The 22,838-nt window shown below is 55.0% G+C and overlaps 1 protein-coding gene and 1 long non-coding RNA gene across 4 annotated transcripts in view; one reads left to right on the forward strand and one right to left on the reverse strand.

Annotated features, from left to right (window-relative positions):
- Nucleotides 1–22,838, reverse strand: part of ZCCHC24 (zinc finger CCHC-type containing 24) — a 63,054-nt gene that overhangs the window by 20,692 nt on the left and 19,524 nt on the right. The window lies entirely within an intron of this gene.
- On the forward strand, nt 2,205–9,163 carry LOC309812857. Its single transcript, XR_014295408.1, has 3 exons — nt 2,205–3,147; nt 6,581–6,695; nt 8,065–9,163. It is a non-coding gene; the product is annotated as an uncharacterized lncRNA (long non-coding RNA).

Raw genomic sequence — 22,838 nt, forward strand, 5'->3', positions numbered from 1 at the left:
GCTCTGTGGAACATTCCAGGAATATGGAAATAAGCAAGACAGATGAGGAATGCTCTCACAGTCTAGGGCCTTCCAAAGGGATCAGCCCTGTGTGACCCTTTCACCAAGCGTGGTCCACACCTGTCACAGACACCCTTGGACACACATTTTCAGGCTCCGGCCCAAGTCAGACTCACACCTGCAGAAACACTCTTGGACCCATGTCCTCAGGCAGAGGCTGCTCTTCACCCAGTCCTCCTAGGTGACAGGCATGGGGCCAATGCAGGACACGTGAAATGATCTCTAATCAATGCAACAGCCCTATGAAATCAGCACTCTGAACCCTACTGACAGATGAGGAAACTGAGGCTGGGGACAGGGGCAGCACTTGCCCAAAGTCACAGAATTAGCAAGTGGTGGGGGCCACATTGGAGCCAGGATCCGAGCTTAAGCCTGTTCAGTGCCCGGACCCATGCTTCTCTTTCCCTTGCGCCCTGTGACACTGCTTTAGCCACCCTCCAAAGACCTCCACACTCACGTGTCCACACACATGGCCCGGGGAGATGGTCAGGAGGGCTGCTTCAGCCTCTGCAGCCTGGTCCCGGCAGCTGCGGGCTCGGCGGAGGCCCCAGAGGAAGCAGGCGATCAGAGGGACAGGTGGGCTGGACCCTGTGGCCTGCAGGCTGCTGGGAAGGAGGAAGGACGCAGCAAGAGGTCCCCCTAGGTTTCCTCCGGAGCCTCAAGGGCCCCCTTGTCTGAGCACAGGCGTCCTGGCCCCCTCCCCCAGGCCCCCTCCCCTTTTCTGGGTTCCTGCCGCAGCCCAGCGTGAGCCCAGAAGGCCCGGCCTCCTTGTCGCCCCTCCCGGCCCGTTCCCAGCCCAAAGCCACCGCAAAAATGCCATCCTGATTCCACAACACTAGGGTTTGTCCAAGTGCAGGGGAACAATGACGCTTTCACAGTGCCAGGAAAAGGTCTCAGGAAAACCCTGGGGAGGGGGCATGGAGTGGAAGTGTGGAGACAGGGAAAGGGCTGAGATGGAGAGGAGAAGACAGGGGGAGGCTGGGAGGCAGGGGCAGAGCCGTCAGGAGTCAGGGGTAGGGAGCCAGGAGACTGAGAAGACGGGAGGGCGGGGGGAGGGTGAGGAGTGACAGACGAGGGGAGAGAGGAAGGGGGGAAACGAACCAAAAGGGAAGGAGAAAACAGATACAGGAGGGACGCCCCGACAGAGGCCAAGAAGCCCCTCCAGGACCCAGAGCGGTGTGGAAGCCCCTGGCACCCCACAGGCCTCTGGGCACTGTGCCCCTAGGAGCCCCTCCCCGCCACAGGAACCCCTCTCTCCGAATCCCACCCCAAGGCCAGGCAATTGGAATTGCTCTCAGGCAAAACTTTTTGGAAAGCAGAGACTTTGTAATCACATGAACAGCCACTCCCTAAGCTATCTGTTTCCTGCTTCTGGCTTTCCTCCATTAGCAAACCGCACGGATCAGAGCTCAGGGGCGGGAGGGGAAGGGGGGGGCCGTCCAAAGGGGTGGAAAACATCCGAATCAGAGCGATTGCAAAAGGCCTGGGTTTTCCTCCCCTCCTGTGACTGCGGAGGGAGACAGCTATCTCTCGTCCTGCCACCGCCGTAGGGAGTGGATGCGGTGGACGGAAGATCTGCAACCACCATGCGGTTGGCCGAGAGCTGGACACAGCCCTGAAAACCATTTGTTCTCCTGAGCGGGTTCCCAGGTCCCTGCGCATCCCTGTTTGGGTGGCCTGTTCACCCAGCAAACACTTTCTTCTGACTGTGCTTCCTCCCCAGCCGTGGCCACAACCCGGGTCCAGCCAGGCCGAGTCACCCCCAGGTACTTGAATGGCCAGGCTCCCCAGACTTAGGTAAAACACTCAAGGCTTTCGGACCCTTCCCCAGCTGACCTCACCCTCATCGTTGCTGCTCCCTCCTACAAAATTCATGCTCCAACAAAGACAACAAAACCATTTCCTGCGAAGGACATGCCCCGCTCTGCCCCCATGCCTGGGCTCTTGCTGTCACCTCCGCTCCAAACATTTCTCCACCTGGTGAACGCTCACGTATCCAGGGCCAAGCTCCAAGGCCACCCCCTCTGGCCTTCCCCATCCCAGACAGGGTTAACTGCCCTCCTCAGGGTGCTCACGCCACTCTGAGTCCCAGGCTCGAGCGCTAGCTGAGAGCCCTCCCACTGCCTCCCCCAGAGAAGGCCCTGGCTCCCCAAACTCCCAGGGGACTTTGTGGTCTACACCACTCGCTTGGCTGTGGGTCATGTCCCGCCCTGACCCGGCCTCCAGTATGCCAGGGATGATCCAGCATGCCAGAGAAATTCATCCTGAATGTAAAGAACTTTTGAAAACTGCTGTTTCTTTGGTCTTGTTTCCCAGTAGTCTCTGAGTGTGCTGGGGCCACGCAGCGCCCTCTCGGAGCATCTCCTCGGAGCACCCAGGGTGGGGCTCAGAGCACATCGACAGCTGGAGGGGACAGTGGTATGGGCAGTGCCGGTGATGGGTGAGGTGTGTGGGCCGGAGTCGGGGTCACGCAAGCAGGAGGTAGCAATGCTGGGGCTGGCTCACTCTCAGGACGCCCCTCCTGGGCTGCGCTGAGCACTCTGGAGGGCCGCCTCAGGCCACCAGCGCCATTTCCACAGACTGTCTGGTCCCTGGCTCTGTGTCTGAGGCCATCCCTGGTGAGGCCTGGCCAGACGTGACCCGGCTGGATGTGGCTGTAACCAGCCCAGCTCCATCTGGCTGGAGGGAGGCTCTGTACCAGTCCTGGGGGCAGGGCTCGGGGCAGGAAGGCGGTGGGTAAGCCTACAGTGATGCTTTGGGTGTGAGGGTCACAGCCCTGGGAGGAGAGGACAGGGGAACTCAGCTCAAAAATAGCGATGGGGGAAGGGTGTGGAGGGTGGCCAAGTGCCAGAACAGAAATCTGATCTGCCCTGGCTGATGAAACGCTGAAGTCAGCAGTTTGGGGCCACTCTGGCCGGAGCTGGGGCTGAGGCTCCCACGGCTGCCTGGTGAGAAGCTGCAGGCCCAACTTCCAGCCTCAGCTCTGTCCTCACATCAATTGCTCCTCTCCCTGGGCCTCCATCTCCTCATCTGGTCACAGGGGGTAGAAAGAGAAGCAAGCTGCCCACCTCTGAGAACTTTCATCAGGTGTGTGTTGGAGTTTGAGACACTTAGGAGATGGCGACAGCCACAGGCTGGAACTGCCCGTGGGGAGTGTCCACTGAATGCCGCGCCGGCCACGTGCCTGACTTGTAGGTGGCTTCATTGTGACCCTGTTTCCAGATGAGGAAACAGAGGCCCAGAGAGGTTAAGTCACCTGTCCAAGGTCACAAAGCAAGTAAGTGGCAGGCCTTCGATCCCAGTCTACCTGGCTGTTATCCAATTCCCTGACTGCCGAGGGCCAGAAGGCTGTGGACTGGTTTCAAGGTCATCTGTGGCAACTGCAATTGGGCAGAGCGGGGGTTAAGAGGCTCCTGGAGGCCAGCCCAGGCGTCTGCCAGCTTCTACCGTGGTTCCACGGTGTTGGCTGGTACTGAAACTCAGAGAATGGGCCTTGGGGAGGAGGGTGCACATGGCTGTAAATGCATGTGTGTTTGTGTGCGTACAGGCATACGTGTACCTCTCACGGTCACTGCAGGGCAGCAGACCATGGCACAAATCTACCCGTGTTCTCCCCTTCAGGGTTGGGGCCGGGCAGAGGAAGAGCTGCCCTTCTGTGACTTTTCTAGGGGGTCACGGCCAGGAAGCCAGGCACTTCCCACCCACACAGCCCACGCTGCAGTTGACCTTGCTTTTTCACCCAGGGGCAGGAGAAGTGTGCAAAACCATCCCTTCCCCACTGTCTCCAAGAGCAGGGGTGCTCAGCACGGCAGGCTCTGTAGCAGTCAGGAGGACGGAGCCGTACTGTACAGCCCCAGATGGTCCACTGCCCTCCCTGGGCACAGCTGTAAAACCCTTACAGCTCCTGCCACGTGCACTGTTACCTTCACCAGCCATTCCATCCTCCCTACGACCCCTACAGATGAGGAATCCAAGGCACAGAGAGGTTGGGAGATTTGCCTGAGGTCATACAGCCAGGAAGCAGCAGAGCTGGGATACAAACCCAGGCCTGGCTCACTCCCACAGCACCACAGCACCTCTGCTATGGTCCCCAGTTCCGACCTTCCAGGGTGTCCTTGCCCTTGTCTGTGGGGCAGCCCCACGTAACAATAAACCTGCTCGTGTACCAAGAAGGGAGGGGAGGGGAATGTGCCCATTACAGGAGGGGGGCCGGCTGGTGGTACTCGTTCTCACACCACCTCTGCATGCCAGTCCCACTAACTGGCATACCTCATCTCCCAACAAAATCCCGTGGAAGCTGCACATCCCCCTGGAAGCCTTCCTTGACTGCTCCTGCTTGTAGGGACCACTCTGTTCTCGGCCCCCTCTGTGGCTCATCTCGTGCACTCTGTGCCTAGACCCAGGCAGCACTAGGGCCCACTACACTCCTGTGAGGGGAAGCAGTGCACACATGCCCCTTTGTCAGGGTTCTGAGGCAGCTCCTTTAAAGTGCTGACGGTGGCGGGAGCCAGGCAGGCACAGGACCTGCCCTCACGGAGCGTTTGTCCCAGAAGAGCTCTGGTGTGGGAGCTGGGCTGACCAAGCTGTGTGCTATCTGTCTCATTTAATCAGCACAGTAAACCCACCACACACAGTATAGCAATATCCATCCATTTTCCTTACCAGGAAACCAAGGCTCACTTCCAAAGCCACAGAGCTGCGAAGTCCACATTCCATCTTTCTGACTCCAGATGCCCAAGTTCTTAATTCTGGAGCACAGGTTATTACTCACACTTGAGCGTGCATCAGAACCATCTGCGGGGATCGTTATCACACAGGCTGCTGGCCCCATCCCTAGAGTTCTGGAATCAATAGGTCTGGGGTGGGCATAAGAATCTGCATTTCTACAAGTTCCTGAGCGATGCTGAGGCTGCTGGCCCAGGGACCCACTTTGGGAACCACTGCTTTAGGTGATACTGATAACAGTCTGTTAAAGTAGGAGTGTCAATCACATACTGTCTTTTCCACACTGCCCCCTTCCCTCATGCCCATTCTACAGCCCAGGAAACAGAGGCACAGAGAAGGCAAGTAACTAGCCCAAGCCATACAGGAAGTTAGGGTCAGAGCTGGGCATGGAGCCCAGGGCTCCTCACCCCAGCAATTGGTCTGGATGCAGGACAGTGAGGCTGCTAGGCTTAGCAGGACAACGGCCCAAGGTGAGCAGAAGGGCCATCCCTTTAAAAGTGGAACTGGTGGTGAAGGTGGTGGTGGGGTGCTGGAGGAGAGCTGGCCTGGTTCTCCTGGCCCAGCCCCAAGCCTGTGACTGCTCGGCATCTGGAAAGCATCACAAGGAACAATGGAGGGAGCAGGGGGCCTGGCTGCTCGGGGGCTCTGGCCCCCAACTGTTCAGGAAAGCAAAGGAACTGGGGCCCTGCAGCCCTCTCCCGCCCCCCGCCCCCCACCACCGCTGTTTGCTTTGGCCCCGGCACACATAGCTCCCAAGGGGCCCAGCTGTCAGGAAGTCAGCCCCGGAACTATAGACCTGGGAACCGGTGGCCAGGGTGAGTGCCCAGGAGCCAGGCTAGAAGTCAGGAGGCACCGGCCAGCCCAGCTCCCGCTCAGTGGGCAAGATTCCTGTATTACCGTGGCTCCCCGGGCCTCAGTTTCCCCACAGGAAGCTCAGGTACCACCCCGCCTGGGCTGGCTGCTTACCATGTACTGGCACGGATCTGACCAGCTTGGTGCCTTGGCCCCCGTTGTCCCCAGGGGCCCGCTTGTCCTCTGCAGGCCAGTGAGGGCCAAGCAGCCAGCCGTGGAGTGGGGAAGAGATGGGGACAGTTACTGGGTGCATTTATCCCACCTGCCATCAGCTCTTCCACTCACGCCCTCAGCACATATGCACTGAGCACCCACTATCTATGAGGCACCAGAGCAGAGCGGTTAACAAGACAGATGTAACGCTGGACCCCATGAACCTACAGTCAGGTGGGAAAGGAAAAACGCCAAGTATCTCATTGAAATAATTATAGCTGTGATGAAAGCTATGAAGGAATGGGATGCTACTACAGAGACGACTGACAGGGATCCTGCCTTCAGAGAGGGAAACACTACTGTGGGGTCTGTCCCAGCCTCTGAGGTTTCACAATTTAAACTGTAAGGTGGGTGTTTCTTTTTTTTTTTTACTTTTTAATTTTTATACAAATTTTAAAGGTTACTTTCCATTTACAATTATTACAAAATATTGGCTATATTCCCCAAGTTGTACAATACATCCTTGAGCCTATCTTACACCTAATAGTTTGTACCTTCCACCCGACAACCCCTATTTTGCCCCTCCCCCCCACTGATAACCACCAGTTTGTTCTATCTGAAAGTCTGCTTCTTTCTTGTTATATTACTAGTGTGTTGTATGAGTGTCTTTATCCACTCATCTGTTGATGGACACTTAAGTTGCTTCCATACCTTGGCAATTGTAAATAATGCTGCTATGAACATTGGATTGCATGTATCTTTTCGAATTAGTGTTTTTGTTTTTTTTCAGGTATATACCCAGGAGAGAAATTGCTCGGTCATATATCAATAATAGCTCTAGTTTTAGTTTTTTGAGAAAACCCCATACTGTTTTCCACAGTGGCTGCACCAATTTACATTCTAAGGTGAGTGTTTCTTAACACACACCACCCCTACCCCAGCCCCAGCATGCTGCCACCAACGTGCTCTGTGACCTGGGACAAGCCCCTTCACTGCCTGGGTCTCAGTTTCCCCATCTGTCAATGAGAACATGACAGGAAAGGCAAATACTTCATCTTGCGTGTCCAATAACTTGCTATCGGAGCACTTTGTTAAGAAAGGTGCTGTAGCAGCATCCTAGCTTGATAGGCAAGAATAATGGAATTATGGTGCCATCTGCCTTGCCATGGCCGTGGGCTGGGGGTGACGGACACACACGACTTGTGCTGGCATTCCAGGCCTAGGCGATCCCTAAAGGTCCTTCCAGTGCAAATGTTCCACAAGCAGACAGCACACAGGCTGAAGAAGCAGACAGCGGTTGAGTCTGGCGTGGCATGAGCCTTGGCTTGCCCTAAGGCAGAAATCACTGCTTCCTTCCACCTCTGGGCCTGTAATAGATGCTAGTCTTGCCCCGCCGGTGCCACATGGTTTCAGAGACACTCCTCTTCCAGCCAGCCTTCCTGGCAGACATCCCCCTGGGACCCAGTTTGCCCCCTGTACTTTGTGCATCTCTGTAGGAAGCACTGAGGTACCCCGCTCAGTCTGTGTGCCTGTTGCCTTCTCCCAGCCCCCTCCCCAGGGACAGAGACCATGTAGGATTCCTCTCTCAACCTCAGGCCCTGCATGGGTCTGGCGCGGAGCAGGGAGCCTCTGGGGAGGAGGTAAAGGACAAAGTGATCATTTTGGACATGACCATCATCCTGAAATAAGTAGCTAGAGGAGAAAGTCAGGAGGGCTGGGGAGGCATGGGGAGGGGGGCAGGCAGCAGGCTGGTGACTTCCTGAACAAGCATGCCGGCGATGTTCCTGGTTCTCAGTGTGGCTATTGTCCCTGCCGGTCCAGAGAGCGGGCTCAATAGGGCCTCTGTCGCTCCTCGGGCAGGCTGGCCGGCTCAGTGGCGTCCCACCCGGGCAGCTGGGAGGCAAGGGCCGACACTTCCTGTCCCTGCTGCCGAGTGTTCTGAGGGACAGTGCGAGGGGAGGGGGACCCTCAAGACAAGCACCCATCTATGTGCCCCAGGGGAGGGCTGCCCAGCTGGGGGAGGAGGCGGGAGAAGGGAGAGCGGCGCTGGGGATGTGCTCACCCCTGTGCCTCAACCCCTCTCCTCCCAACCAGCGCTCCCTCTGAGCCGGAGCTGTCAGGGGAGCCACTCTGGCGCTCCTGCTCTTCCTCAGACAGGCCAAGCACAGCCTTGCCTCATCTCAGGGCCTTTGCTCTTGCTGTCCCCTCGGCCAGGAGCGCCCTTCCCCCAGATCTCCGCATTGTTTGTTCCCTGCTTCCTCTATCTCTATTCAGGTTGCTGATGCCTCGGGGAGGCTGTCCCCAACAAGCCTTCTGAACACACCCGAACACCACAGCGCATCCATCTGCATCTGTGTCTTTACTGTAGGGCGTCCCACACCGCGTGAGCTGTATTCTTCCCTTGTCTTTCCTGTTCACTGTGGACTGTCCCCAGTGCCTGGGGCAGTGCCTGCCACACCGTACGTGCTCTATAAATACATGCTAAATGAACAGATAAAAGTAACAACACACTTGAACATCCATCTACACACCGAGAGGTGTGCTCTGGGAGGGCAGAGCCCTGTGGGTCGGGGGCATGTGGCCAGGGTGGCTGGGGAGGAGGCCCCGGGAAGTACAGGAAGAGCCAGGTGAAGTTAAAGTGGAGAGGGATCCACGTGGACCGGGCAGCTTGCGCAAAGGGCTGGGATGGCAGGAAGCGTGGAGGGCTTAAGGATTAGAGGCCAGCGGAGGCCAGCCCACACCGGCCCTGGGACCATGCTGCCGAGTTGGATTTTAGCGTGGGAGTCACAGGAAGTCAGGGAAAGATTTAAAATCAGCGGTGGCAAGGTTAGCCTGGCGTTTCAAGAAGTCTCTGGCTGGGTTTAGAGAATGGATTGAATGGGGGGAGGGGCACATGGAACATGAGGACACCTTGGGGGCTGCAGCCACATGGCTAGTGAGAGGCGATGGTGTGGTCTGGGGAGGGGTGGCAGAGAGGACAAAGGTGCAGGGACTCCAGAGACAGACAGGAGGTACCGTCCACAGGACTTGGGGTGGCCCTGGGGGAGGGCGAGCCAGGGGTCAAGCCTCAGCCATCCTGCCTGGCTGTGAGGGCTGGGCCAGGGTCCCCCCCCTCTGCTGGTGACAGCCCTGGCTCTAACTGGGGGAGGGCAGGGCAGGGGGAGGTGACGGACGGAAGGAGGACTGGGCGGCAGGCAGCAGTGATGGATGGAAAAGCCTCGTCATAACTACCTGCCCAGCTCCTTCCCAGGGGCCTGCCCTCAGAAGTCAGGAGTTGCCCATAAACCTGTCACCTGAGCCTGTACAAGCTGCCCCCAGGGGGAGGGGCCACCACAGGGCTGATGTGGAGGGGGAGCCAGATACCCTGGTGTGGTGCTGCAATTACACACACACACACACACACACACACACACACACACACACTCCCCTGCAGGTGAGCAAAAGGCTCTCATTACAGGAAGGGGCAAGCTAGAAACGCCGGGCCATGAGCGCTCAGGTTCAAGGCTTGCCCACAGTCTCGAGTTGCCTGCTAGGCCCTAGAACGATTCTTCAGAGCCCAGCAGGAAGAGTCAATGGAAGAAGTGTTGAGTCTTAAGGAGGGATAAAACTCAGGAGGAAGGGGAAGGAGCTGGAGTCGGAGGGAAAGGTGCCCTGGGCTCTCCGTGGTCCAGCCTCTCAGTGTGCTCAGCAGGTGATTACCAGGGTCTCCGGGGCAGGCGAGGGGACCTCCAGCATCACACAGCCCATGAGGGGCAGGACAGAGCTCAGATGTCCCCAATCCAAGTCCAGTGCTAGGGGAAAGCCTGAGGCCGATGCAGAGAGGGAGGAGTGGAGGGCACTTCCAGAAGCTCTCCCAGCACCTTCTCAGCCCTGGGACCCGGCCATGCTCCCTGAGAGGGTCTCTCAACCCCAGAGGAGCACCATGCCACCTGACACCAGCCACATCCCCAAGAGGGCACATCTCCTCCCCAGGGGTGGCACCAGGGCAGTACTCAGTTCAGGGACCCAAGGCAAGCCCCCCGGAAGCCCAGCGGCTCCAGTCCCTGAAGCCCACCCACATGTGCTCCTATGGGTCCTGGCCCATCTCTCCCACCCCTGCCTCACTCCCAGCAGCCCATAAGGTCAGAATCGCGGGAGGAGAAGGAACGGTGTGGGAGACTGGCATGTGGAAGCCATGGAGCAAAGCCTTCTTATTCTGCCCACAAAAGGGCAGTGAGCTTGGGCCCTGAACTGAGCCTGGGCGGGCACGTGTCTGCAGACTACAGGTGCTCACGTGGCGCCCAAAGAAACGACAAAGGAATGACATGCACAGGTGTTTCTCCGGGGCACACACCTTAAGATGAGCTGCCACCTCCATTTTAAGTCAACTGACAGGAAAGCAGGTGGTCAAGAGGGTAGCAGAGGCTCCTTAAACCTGTCTGGGACCCAAGGGAGGTATGTTCACTGAGCTTCCCATCAACCTGGCAGCTCCCTGGGGCCCAGCAGCGGCAGAGCCTCTGTGTGGGCATGTGCACCACATACTGGAGAGGGGTGTGTGTGCAGTGCGCACACTTGGAGCTCCGGGTATGTGCGCCATGTGTGTGGCTGCACAGAGCCCCTCGCTCTGCACCCAACTCCACAAGCTGCAGTGGGCCAGGGAGAGGTCGGGGGAGGTCCAGGGCTGGGCAACCATAGGCAGCTCTGGATTCCTCAAATCCATCAAAATAAGTGCATGGAAAACGGGGAGAATCATGCTGAAGGAAGAGAAAAATGCAACCACTCATGTCGCCTGGAAAATGTCTTTCTAGTCCCTGGCCACTGTTTATCCCATGACCCCACATCCTCTCAGCCAGCCAAGTGCAAAGTGAAAGAGCTCTGGCTGTGCAGCTCTGAGACCTGGGTTCGAATCCTGGCTCTGCCATTACTGGCAGCAAGAGCTTGCAGAGGTTTCTAAACCTCCGTGAGCCTCGGTTTCCCATCGCTCAAGTGGGAATCATAGTATCTATCGGGTGGGGAGTTGAGAAGAGTTCATGAGCTCATGAATGCAAAGTGCCTGGCACATAGTTGGAACTCAGTAAATGGTAGACCTCATCGCCTTCCTCAGCATTATATGGACACTTGTCTAAAATTTCACATGCCCAAGGCCTTTATACTCTTTCCCCTCTATCTTGCCAACTTTCTGAAAATCCAGGAAAGTCTCTGGAATCCCAAATTTCATCCTCTCAGTGAATATAAATAAACCCACTCAGTCTCCCTCAACAAACACAAGTTGCTGTTAGGAGCCTGGCTCTTTGCTGAGCTCTTTGCTGAGCATGAGGAACTGGCAGTGGGTGAGGCTGGCCGCTGCCCCTTCCTAGCACATCAGGTTTTCCCATACAGGGTCTCGTGTAACTGGGAGTTGCAACGCACGGGCCCAGAGAGGAGGAGGGACTTCCTCAAGGTCACACAGTGAGCGAGTGGCGGCCCCAACCTACACCTGCCTGTTCCTAGCTCCCCCTCTTCTTCCTGGTCTCTGAGGCTGCCGTGTGCCGGCGCATGTGGCACCAGTCCTGGGGCAATGAAACAGAAGACGGTGTGGTCTGGCCGGCAGTAAACAGCCAGGGGAGGTCACGTGGGGCAGGGAGAGCCGCTCCTGGGCCTGGTGAAATCCACCAGGCTACAGGCTGTGAGTGTGGGATCCTGCGTCGCGAGACTGGTCCCTGTCACTTCAGGGGACCCAAAAGTTGACTGGCTGCTATAGCAGGTTGATGATTCTGTGCAAAAAGCAAGGCCTTAGAAGGACGGGATGGAAGACACGTGCAGTAGCTGGACGCTTAGCGAGGAGGCCTGGGTTTGGGTACCAGCTCTACCAGGCAAGTCACCTCCTATTTCTGGGCCTCAGTTTTCCCATCTGGAGTCAGGGTGTGTGTGTGGGTTTAGAGGAGATGCTTTGGATGCAATAACCTCTAATGTCTGAGTCACAGCTGACCTTCTGGGAACTGACTGCTCTGCTGTGAGATAGGGCCAATGCACTGAGCCAACAAGAGATGCTGCAACGTACCTAACCCGTAGCCCTTCCCGCTGTGCGGTCAAACACGCCCCTCATCCTTGCTCTACCTTCCACTCCTCTACTGATAGTGACAGAGCGAGAGCTAGAGCAGAGAGAGCTCTGTGGGGTCCCTGCTCTCCCCACCCCTGCTCTTCCCCCCAGAGAGGCCATCCAGGCCAAGCAGGGGAGGGGGCAAGCATCCAAGCTTACACAATCACCACCTTGTCTGGGGGAGACAAAGGCCAGGCTCTGGGTCTTGGCGGCCAAGAGCCCGGGTGGAATGACGGATCACAGAGTTGCTGAATTTAGAATTTTAAAAAATGGTAGTACCATAATAGCTTAGATTCTTTTTTTTTTTAGCTTAGATTCTTAATCTCTAAAATTCATAATAATAATGTGTTAGAATCATAGACATGGAGAATCTTCATTTCAAAGATCAAGAATAACAGCACGTTGAAACAGAAAACGTGGGAGAGTTCAGAATCCCACCATTTAGATATGGAATGATTACAGGAACCTCAGACTCTTGACAAACTCAGAGCAACCAAGTGTCAGTATCATCCCATGTGGGAAGCCTTGTTTCCCAGAATAATAAAATTTGGTAATCACAGGATCTAAGAAATCTGGGATTGAACTTCGTACAGTGTTGGAAGCAGGAACTCCTGGAATGTTCATTTCCATCTCATGGAAACTTCTAATCTTGCATCCCCAGGACCTCAGAAGGACAAAGATGGTTTTACTCACCTGCAGGGGCCCTCCCCCATACCTGCCTGAGCTCTACTTCAGACGTGGGCAAAGGTGTATCAGAATCACCTGGAGAGCTGAGAACATGCCCATGGCGAGGCCAACCCTGGATCTACTGAATCAGAATGTCCAACACCAAACTAAAAAAAAAAATCCCCTAGTGATTCTACTGTGAAGTCCCAGTTGAGAAGCACTGATCTGGTAAACGTCACCACCTTATCACAGACAGGGAAACAGAGAATGCAAGTAGCTGGCCCCAGAACATACAGCAGTGGTCTCTAGCCTCTGCACCAAGGTCAGGCCCCTCAGGCCATGCTCTACCTCCACCTGGACCTTTTGGGCTCCAGGGACCCTGTGCCCAACTCTCTGTGTCTGCCTTAGAGTCCCCCTGCTCCAGGGGCATCCCCAGTGGTCTTAGGGACCAAGCAGGCCAGGACAGAAACTGCTAGGCTCACAAAGCCAGCCCCTCCCTTCCCCCTACCCTCATGCTTGAAGTCCTCCAGGTGGTTTCCAGGGGGGCTGGAGGAGTACTGTGGAGGTCATCAAGGTCAATCCCCAGCGTCCAGGGAGGCCTGTAATGAAGGAAGGTCCCAGGAATGGGGAGTCAGAGGCCAGGAGTCCCTGCTGCATTAGCGTGCTAAGTGGCCGTAGATAAGTTCCTTGACCTCTCTAAGTGAAAATGGTCTCAAGGCAGAGGCTGGACAGAGAACCTCTGGGAATCCTTTCTGCCTCTGCCTCTGCCTCTTGACCTCACCCAACATGGCCACACATTTAAGGGAATGCGAGCCCTCAGCAGCCTTAGCCAGATTGTTCTCAATCAATAAGGAAGTTCTTTCTTTTGTCTAACCTGAAACATTCCAGCTGCAGTGTTAGACCTTTGCCCTCCTGCATGAAGATGGAGCCTATCTGGGTACAAATGCCCTTTACTTGTTCAGAGGAAATCCCCAGTCCTCCTGCACCTTAGCTGAGGGTGCCCCTCTCCCCGGTCCCTGTAGCAGGTCTGGCTGGCCTTGCGGATTCCTGTGGGAGCTGAACTCCTAAACAAATGATGGGGGTGGCACTCCTCAGAGCCCGCCAGAGCAGCAGAGGCTCACAGCCTCTGCCTGATTGCAGTTTTAATCAGATATGCTCACAGCTCCTAAGCAGTCTAGCAGGGCAGGGGTCCTGCTGGGCCAGAGTGTTTCCTCCAACTAGATGGGGGATTTCCAACCAAGAACCCCTACCAGGCTATGCAAAGAAAACCCAAAAGGCAGTCTCAAAGAATGGGGAAGTGGGAACCCAGATGGTCCTTAGACCAGTGTTTCCCAAATTTTAACATGCCCACGAATCACCTGGGAGCTTGTGAAAATGCCAATTCTGATTCAGCAGGTCTGGAATGGGGCCCAAGGTCCTGCATTTCTGATAAGCTCCGGATGCTGCTGCTGGTCCACGGACCACACTTTGAGAAGCAAGCCTTTAGATGTTCATAAATAAAAATGTTTTATTCCTAAGAACCCTTTACTTTTGTCTGGCTTGGTTTGCAATTCATTTCCAGCTCTGTTAGCTCATGAGATCCACAAAGCAGCCCTGAGGGGCAGACAGGATGCATATCGCTGGGTTCATGGCACAGAAGGGGAAACTGAGGTGTAGCAAGGGCAGGGGGCTTGTTCAAGGTCACCCACCTGGCTACAGTGCCTCCTCTAAACTCTTCCTCCGTGGCTGGTCAGAACCACACACACCTTGGCAATGAGTGGCCTGACACAGCAACTCCCTATCCTGCCTTCCACTCAACTGTGTGGGCCTGGAGGCAGAGGCCAGACAGCTCCTGTGCTCTGAGGCTTCCTGGGGGTCCCCGGGGGGCCCTCACTGAACTGTGCTGGCTACTGATCTGGCTCTCAGTGGCCTCGGTTGGTGGACCAGAGGGTTAGGAATCAGCCAGGCTCTACAGCCAGGCTTGCTGGGCTTAAATCCTCGCCCTGCCCTTGGCTCCTGTGTGACCCTGGGAGAACTGACATCTCTGAGGACATGGATGATGTGCCAGGACTCAGCATGGTCTCTGGTACACGGAGGTTGCTCAGCCAACATTCACTCCCTGCCTTCCTTTCCTTTCCCACCTCCCAGCTGAGTCTTGCTTATTTCTCCGTTCCTCCCTCACAGACTCTGAAGCAAGAATGCTTGGGATTGGATCTGAGCTGTGTGACCCTGAGCAAGTCACATACTCTCTCTGTGCCTCAGTTTCCTCCTCTGTACAATGGGGATAATAAGAGCCTACAGAAGGCTGGTGTGAGGATTAAATGAGTCAATATGTATAAAGTGCTTAGAGCAGAGCCCGGGACATAGAGAACTCTCCCTGTAAGTGTCAGCTACCGTACTGTTAATACCATCTCCATATGATGGCCCAGCTCTGCGGCAGGTGCCATGGCAGATGTTGGGGGCACAGTATCGAAGCAGCACTTTCATGTGCCAGGCACTGTGCTAGTGATTTCATGGACTTCCTGCCCACTCCCCCCACCCTGACCCTGCCCCAGATCATAGTCAAAAGAGAAGACAAAGACACTAAGCTGGTTGTGCGAGGGTCCTTTGGGAACACACAGGAGGGAGGGACCGGCGAATGGGAGGATTCAGAAGGCCTGTGGTGGGAGGAGACCACGGCCCTGTTTAAGCTTCACACTCCCCACCAAGGAGCAGGGGCAGCAGGCGGGGGTGGAGGGGAGTTTGGGCTTGTGTTTGCTTTTACCCCTTGTTATCATGCTTGAGGACACACCTCTCTTTAACCTGTGGGATGAGAGACACTCACCTCCCGCACAAAGTGCAGATGCAAGGCAGAGAGGAAGCTAGGAGGCTCGCTCCCTCCCGCAGCCTGATTTCTGCCCGGGCCAGAGCACAGCAGATGCACAGCGTGTCCTGGTGGATGGGGCTGTTCTCAAGGATAGAGAAGACAGTGGAAAAGGCTGGGTCCTGGGATCAGACAGACTTGGCCTGATCCTAATCAACTGTGGAACCAAGGGCAAGTTGCTTAACCTCTCCATGACACTTCATTACAAAATAAAAGAAGGAAGGGAGGGAAAGATGAAGTGGGAGAAGGTGGACAGATGGACCGCAGACACACCCAGGCTAGAGTGAGTGAGCATTCCATGAGATAATGAGACGGAGGCACTTTGCAGGCCAGGCATGAGGGGGGGGCGCATTTCTCCAGGCTCCCCACCCTGCTCCATGGGCGTAACTTCCCTGTATCTGCTGCCTGATTTCTCTGTAGCCCAAATCTTAGATGTGGGGCAGGAGTGAGAGGAAGGAAGCCCAGATCTTAAAGGCAGGCCAGGTCGATGGTACCAAGTCGTGGAACCCAGAGACTGAGCCACTTCTCACCCCAGACAAGCCATGGGGTACAGGCTCCATCCTGAGGGGCCACCCAGATGTGGTGGGAAGGGAAACTGCTGCCATCAAGGTGTGCCTCCAAGACCCCCCAGCAGATGAGGGCAGGAGCTACGGCAACCTCCGGGCTCACACCCACCCTAGAAGCCCACTTGCTCACCTCTAATCAATTCAGCACACATTTGGGGAGCGCCTGCTGTATTCAGGGCCTGTGCTTGGCTGCTCACTGGGCAGTGGGGCAAACAGTACAACTTTATAGTTTTCAAAATGGGTTTGCCTGTCCCATTGTTTCTGGATCTCACAGAAGCCCTGATTGATGGGCTTAATGGCTGACCCTATTTCATGCACTCGGGGGTGTGAAGGCTCAGGGGCAGGGTCAACTTGGCCAAAGTTGAACAACTACTGAGCCATAGGCTTGGGATAAGAGCTCAAGGCTTTTGACCCCAAAGCCCATGACCTCTTGCCAGCCAAGCAGACACAGACCCTACCTGGGGTAGGCACCCGGGAAGTGGAGAGATGGTTGTGTGAGGATTGGCCCCAGGCTAGGCAGGGCTCAGCAAAGCAGGGTAGGAGCAAGGCCGGGGGCACAGGAGGCCGCTCCATGGGAGAGGGCACATTTGGGCTGAGCTTGGAGGAGAAGATGGAGAAATGAGAGTGAACTACCAGCTGAGGGCACAGCACAGGCAAAGCCCTAGGGTGTGAGAGTCTCAGCAGAACTCAAACGGCAAATAGCCAAGACCACCTCCCGGGGCCCAGGCTGAGGCCACACTCCAGGACCAGGGCAGGGCACAGAGCCACACAATGAGGGGGTATCACCTGTCGTCCGGGGACAAGGTGGGGAGGCAGGACAGGTGAGAAGCCATCAGAGGCCTTAGAATCAGGTCCTGGGATAGGGGTGCAGATCATGGAAAGTGGATCTCCAGAGGAGAGCTGGTGGGCCTGGAATGGCTGCGGAAGGCATCTCCAGGGAGATGAGTTCAAGCTGGGCTCTGAAAGGGGGGTGGGAAAAAGAGGTTAGTGAAAGGCACTGCAGGCTGGGGGGATGGCATGAGCTGAGGCACAGAAGCTGGAGGGTCCTGGGTGTGCGGTGCACCTGAGTGTGTGGTTAAGTGGCCTGGCCGGGGTGGGGCAGGGAAAAGAAAAAAGAGGCTTCAGGGCCCGTGGCATCCCAGGCTGCCTCTCACCCACCTCACATCAAACCCATAAAGCCAGGCTCATGAGCCTCCCTTTATAAATGAGGGCAGATAAGGCTCGCGGAGGCCCAGCAACCTAGCGAGTAATACTAACAAGAGCTGCCATTGACTGAGTGCTTGTGGGATGCCAAGTACAGTATCAGCTGCTTTGCCCACACGTTTCCCACAAATACCCAAGAAGTTGGTGAGTCCATTTCACAGATGCCTGGGTGAGGTTGTGCAACATACACAAAGATACAGCTGGGGAAGGGCAGAAGTGAGCTCTGAGCCCAGCTCACTGAGGCTCGGGAGGATGGTCCCTTTGAGCTTGGAGGAAAGGGGAAATCAGAGAAGGCTGCCTGGAGGAGGTGACACCTTAGAGCTATTCAGCCCAAGGATGCAATTGCTCTGCTCCAGCCCTCCATCCACTAGGCCTTGCAGGTGGCTAAAGGACCAGGGACAGGCTCTGGCTCCCAGGCTCTGCCAACATCCTTGTCCCTCAGAGACCAGAGACAGAGGATTCAGAAGGTGAAGCCAACTGACATGGCGAGATTCCTGGGGGCCCTGAGTCACCACCTGTGGTCCATTTAAAAGAAGAACTGGCAGCTGAGGATGTGAAACTGGCCCTCTCAGACTCTTTCTTGCCAGGCTTGGGGCAGAAGGAAGGATGTAAAAGTGACTGCCACACGAGCCCCCACGCCCTGTCCCTCCATCCTCCCAACAGCTGCTCCCACTGTCTCTGCCAGGGCAAGCACTTGGCGGGTCCATCCCTCTGCCTGGCCAGAGGGGAGCTGACAGCCCACAGGTGGCACTTGACACTTTCCAGCCATGGCCCATCGTCCCTCCTCCCAAAGCACCCACCCTGATTAGAGTGGAGCCTCCAGGACCCAGTTCCTAACTTCTCATCCCTCAAGCCAACCTACATGACCCAAAGTCATCAGAGCCTGTCCCAGCCCCTATCCCAAGGCTCCTGAGAAAGCCCAGCCTCATCACATGGCCTTCCTGCAGCCCATCCCAGAGGCAGCCCATCCTGTGGGATGAGGGTGGGATGGGAGGATCAGAGCCCTCTCTGATGACCCCACAATCCTGAAACGCTTTCTTAGACCTCTAGAACTTCTCAAACCAGTTTGGAACAGCTGAGCTGAGGCATAACAATAATGATGGTCATTAACACAGCTAGTCCAAGGCAGTGCTGGGGGTTGAACGCAGGCGGGTTGGCTTAAGGGCTCTGCTTGGAACCACCATGCCACAAAGTGAGGGCCTCGGAAGGGGAGGGAGGAAAGACCGAGGTCACAACATAGGGTTTGTGGGGACCACCCCAAAACCAGCACCGACACCAACTAGCAGGCACTACACCATCCCCATCAACATCCGTCACAGCTAATATCCTCCAAGCGCTCACGACATCCCAGGTTCTGTGCTGAGCACTGGAATATCAGAGCCCAGACCCCAAGATTCGGAGCAAGCCCCTGCAATGATACTTGTTACATACAATGCAGGCCACCTGCCCTAGGCCCAGTCCTTCCTCATTGGAATCATAAAATGACACTGTTTGTCCTCCCCTCCTTCCTTCTCTCCCCCTCCCACCCTTCCTTTCCTCCTTTCTTTTCCCTCTCTCCTTCCCTTCCTCCTACGATTAATCTTTCATAACTTGTAGTCCTGACCAGAGCCGTGAGAAAACCTCAGTTTCCCCATCAGTATATGGATGTCTCTGAACTAATCAATGGTCCCTGCCCAGAGGATCTGCACAGGAAATCCTGCATACCCTCAATCCCTCTCTGCCCGTCCCCTCCCCAGGCTCAGCCACTGTGGCCCCATAGGAAACCCAGGTCTGCAGGGAGGTCAGGGTCACAACAAGGGGTTGGAAACCCCAGGCAGAGGCCAGACATGGGCTGACGGCCATGGCCCTCCCTGCCTCCTTTGGACACCCCACAGGGACCAGCCTGCTCTGGCCTGGGTAGAGGTGCAAGAGCTGGGGTCCAGGGGCTGCAGAGACTGGGTTGGGGACAGGGGGGACCTGGGCCAGCCTTCACTTTCCCCCTGCCTCCTGCCCCTCCCCCAGCAAGACCCTGAAACTATTCACATCCCACCTCTAAGGTTTCAGCTGTTCTAGGACTGGATTCTCTCACTGCTCTATTTTTCTTCTTCTTTTGCAATCTCCAAGAAACCCGAGCTGCCAGATGGGTGGGGGCGATGATTGTTTTCCGTCTGACATCTGGATTTCATTAGCAGCCCTGGGCATGCTGACTCAGGAATGGCAGCTCCCCTGGGCTCAGACCTTCCCCAGACCCCTCACAGTGCCCGGTCCTTAGCTGGACACAGGAGACACAGGTGATGACGCCCCTCAGACCTCCCTCAAAGGGGCAACCAGCCCCCCAAGAATATCTTGGGAGTGGTGGAGGCTGAGGGCTTAGAGAATTCCTGCTCCCAGCTCAGCGCCTGATGGATGGCTGCCAGCTGGGTGTGGCTGGGCCTGAGCACCATGAAGGGTGACAAAGGGCTTAGGGAAGGTGTCCCCCATCCGTACCCCAGTCTCCATCCCTAAAGAGGTGCTGAGTGGGCCATCAAGGCAGGGAGCCCTGCACTGGCCCAAAATAGCAGACATGTTTTGGAGATGAGGAGAGGTGGCCCAGAGAGGTTAAGTGACTTATCCAAGGTTGCACAGCTGGTAAATAGTAGAGCTGGAACTTGAACTCTGGTTTTGGGGTTATAAATTTGAAGCTGTTTCCTTTGACCTTAACAAGATGTCCCTTCACTAACATCAGGGTCCTTACTGTTGTCATATGGACCCTCAACCCTGTCTGAGCTTCAGGGAAAGGTAGTATGTGGGGTTTTCACATTCTATCATCCATCAGAGAGGCCTGCAATGGTCACCTGACCCAAAGCAGGCCCAGACACTCTTCAAGGCCACATTAAGACACTTGTGGGCCCCCTCCTCCATAAAAAGTGATGAGAAATTCTATTTTATGACTGTGTTGGTATAAAGATAAATATTACCCAGGCTGGATTCATTATTATATACTCATTATTATTACTTTCATTTTTTTCTTCTGGTTTTAAAATAAATGAAAATTACAGCATTTCTGTGGGCCCCTGAAAGAATAGTGGGCCCTCAGAGTGCCTGCTGTTTCTCCCAGAGAAGTCGGCCTGGCACTCTAGGTCAAAGCACTCATATTCTTCAGAGCACTCCTCGCCATGTCAGAGCTCCTTCTTTTCTTACTGATTTGTGCTTATTGTCTGACTTCGCCCACTGGAACATAAGCTCCAAGAGAGTGGGAAGCTTTCCTGGTCTGTTCACAGTGGCATCCTCAAATGCCTACAACGTGCTTGGCACATAGTAGTGTTCAATAAATGTTTGCTGAATGATTAGATGAAGAAGAGTCTATCTTCTCAGGCAGGTGTATTTTTATACCAGGTAGTGGCACCCCACTGGCCCAGGTGGCCACTTCAGCGATCTGGTAGCCCTCCCTGACACTTTACCCCTCTCCCCCTCACCTGCCTGGTCACCATGCCCCACAGATGCTACTTTCTCATCATGTCTGGAATTTGTCCCCTCACCTCCAACCTTTGCTTGCCCTTGCCTTATATCTGGTCTTATCATCTATCCACGTTCCTAGACTGGTTTCGTCTGCAGTCTTGCCTCTTCCAGCCGGGCCTCCCAACTGCCACCAGTATGATCTTTCAAAATGCCAATCCGAGCATGTCACCTAAAAGCCTTGGATGGCTTCTTCTTGCCCTCCAGATAAAGTCCAAGTTTGTGCAGCCTGGCACACAGGTCTTTCACCACCTGCTGCAGCCACGTCTCCCACCCCTCCCCTCAGGCACCCAGAGTGCTTGCCTTCGCCAAGGGCTCGGGGTTCCCGGAAGGAATATTCCCACTATTTACACGCTTGCTTGGAAACCTTCCCTGCTCCACACTCAGACTCCTCCTCTCTGAGGTCTCCCATGAACCTCCAGGCAGAGCTGGTATCTCACTGCAAACCTTAGCCGTAGCCCTGGTCACCCTAAATGGTCAACAGCGTTTCTGTTGTCCACTCTGTTCCACTGAGGACGAAGGTAGAGCTTTATCTAGCACAGGCCTGACACACAGTAGGAGCTCAGGAAAGGCTGGGCAATTGTCCTGAGTGCTGGGCCCAGCTCTGTCCTGGCAGATTGTGTGTCCTGGGCACGGATGTGGCAGTGAGCCAAGGTCCCACCACAAACAGACATACCCACGCAGGCAAGCGCGGCTGACGCAGAACAGGTCCTGCCACATCAGTGTGCAAAAGCCAACATGAGACACACAGGTGACCCTGCAGGCAGGCCTAACAGAGAGCACCCATGACGTCCCTACAGCCACCTGGGATTTCTGCAGTCACCAGAGCTGGCAGCCTCAGCCACCCCTGGCCTCCTTGACTGCACTGGGGCAACAGAAACCCTGGGGCTGGACCAGCGGTCGACTCTAACAAGACACAATGACTTGGCCGGACCAGACCTGATATGGCTTTTGCCCACATTGTCTTTGTCCCTCTTTATTGGTGGAGATCAAAGTCTGGACGCTAAAGCTGATGGTAGAATCTAATTTAAAAAGCATGGGCTCTGGAATCAGGAAGGCCTGAGTCCCAATTCCAGCTTTGCTGTTCATTAGCTGTGTGACCTTAGGCAAGCCACCCAATTTCTCTGGGCCTTGGTTTTATCATCTGGCAATTGACCTGATAGAGTTTTTGAGACAATTAAATGAGCTAATGCATATTAAACCCTAAGCTCAGTGGTAAACTCAATGCTGAGAGACTATTATTATTGTTGTTCATATTATTATTACCCTTGAATTGACACCTGGCACACTGTGTGGGGACAGCAACAGGGACAGATTTGTCAAGAGCTGAATGGTAGACATTCTTGAGTCCCAGTCTTCTTGGGCCAGTGCTGACATTGGTTGGAGAAAGACCCTGGCCCAGGCACAGCCTCACCCCACAAAGAGGGGCTGCCTTTCACCAACACTGGGAACTTGTCTCCAGCACTTTCTGCCTCTGCTTTTGGGGCTACCCCTCTTCCTGTAGTGACCAATCCCCTTGCACTGCACTTGGTACTTATGAGAAGGCTCATCAGTCTGATGAGCTGAACTCTGGATACCTCTCTCCACCCTTAAGGTTGGAAAAGAATCAATTAACAGGTTACCAACTTCTGGTTCCTGTATCCCACTACCCAGGCTGTTGGCAGTGAATGCTTTAACCACATTTTCACTGCTACCTTCTTCAGAGCCTGGGGCTCCATGGGCAGCTTCAGGACCCAGGCAGGGCTGGCCTAGTGTTCTGCACATTCCACCCCCAGCTAGACCATTTAAGATTTTAAAAGCATTAGACCATTTAAAAGTCATTCCACAAAAGGAGAGGAGAGAAAGGAGTAGAAAAGTTATTCAAAGAAATAATGGCTGAAAACTTCCCAAATCTGATTTAAAAGTTTAATCAACTCATCCAAGCAGCTCAACAGACGCCAAGAATGATAAAGATGAAGAGGTCCAAAAATGGACACAACATAGTAAAACTGCTGAAAGCTAAAACAAGGAGAAAATCTTGAAAGCAGCAAGAGAAAAATGGCATGTCATTTACGATGGAGTTCCAATAATATTAGCTGGCTTCTCATCAGAAACAATGGAGGCCAGAGGGCAGTGGGATAACATATTTAATGTGCTCAAATTTAAAAATATCTGTCAGCCAAGAATTTTATACCCAACAAAGAGATCTTTAAAAAATGAAAGTGAGATAAAGACATTCTCAGGTAAACAAAAACAGAGA

This window comes from Mesoplodon mirus (genome assembly GCF_964341445.2).
Source record: "Mesoplodon mirus genome assembly, chromosome: 2".
Taxonomy (NCBI): Eukaryota; Metazoa; Chordata; class Mammalia; order Artiodactyla; family Ziphiidae; genus Mesoplodon; species Mesoplodon mirus.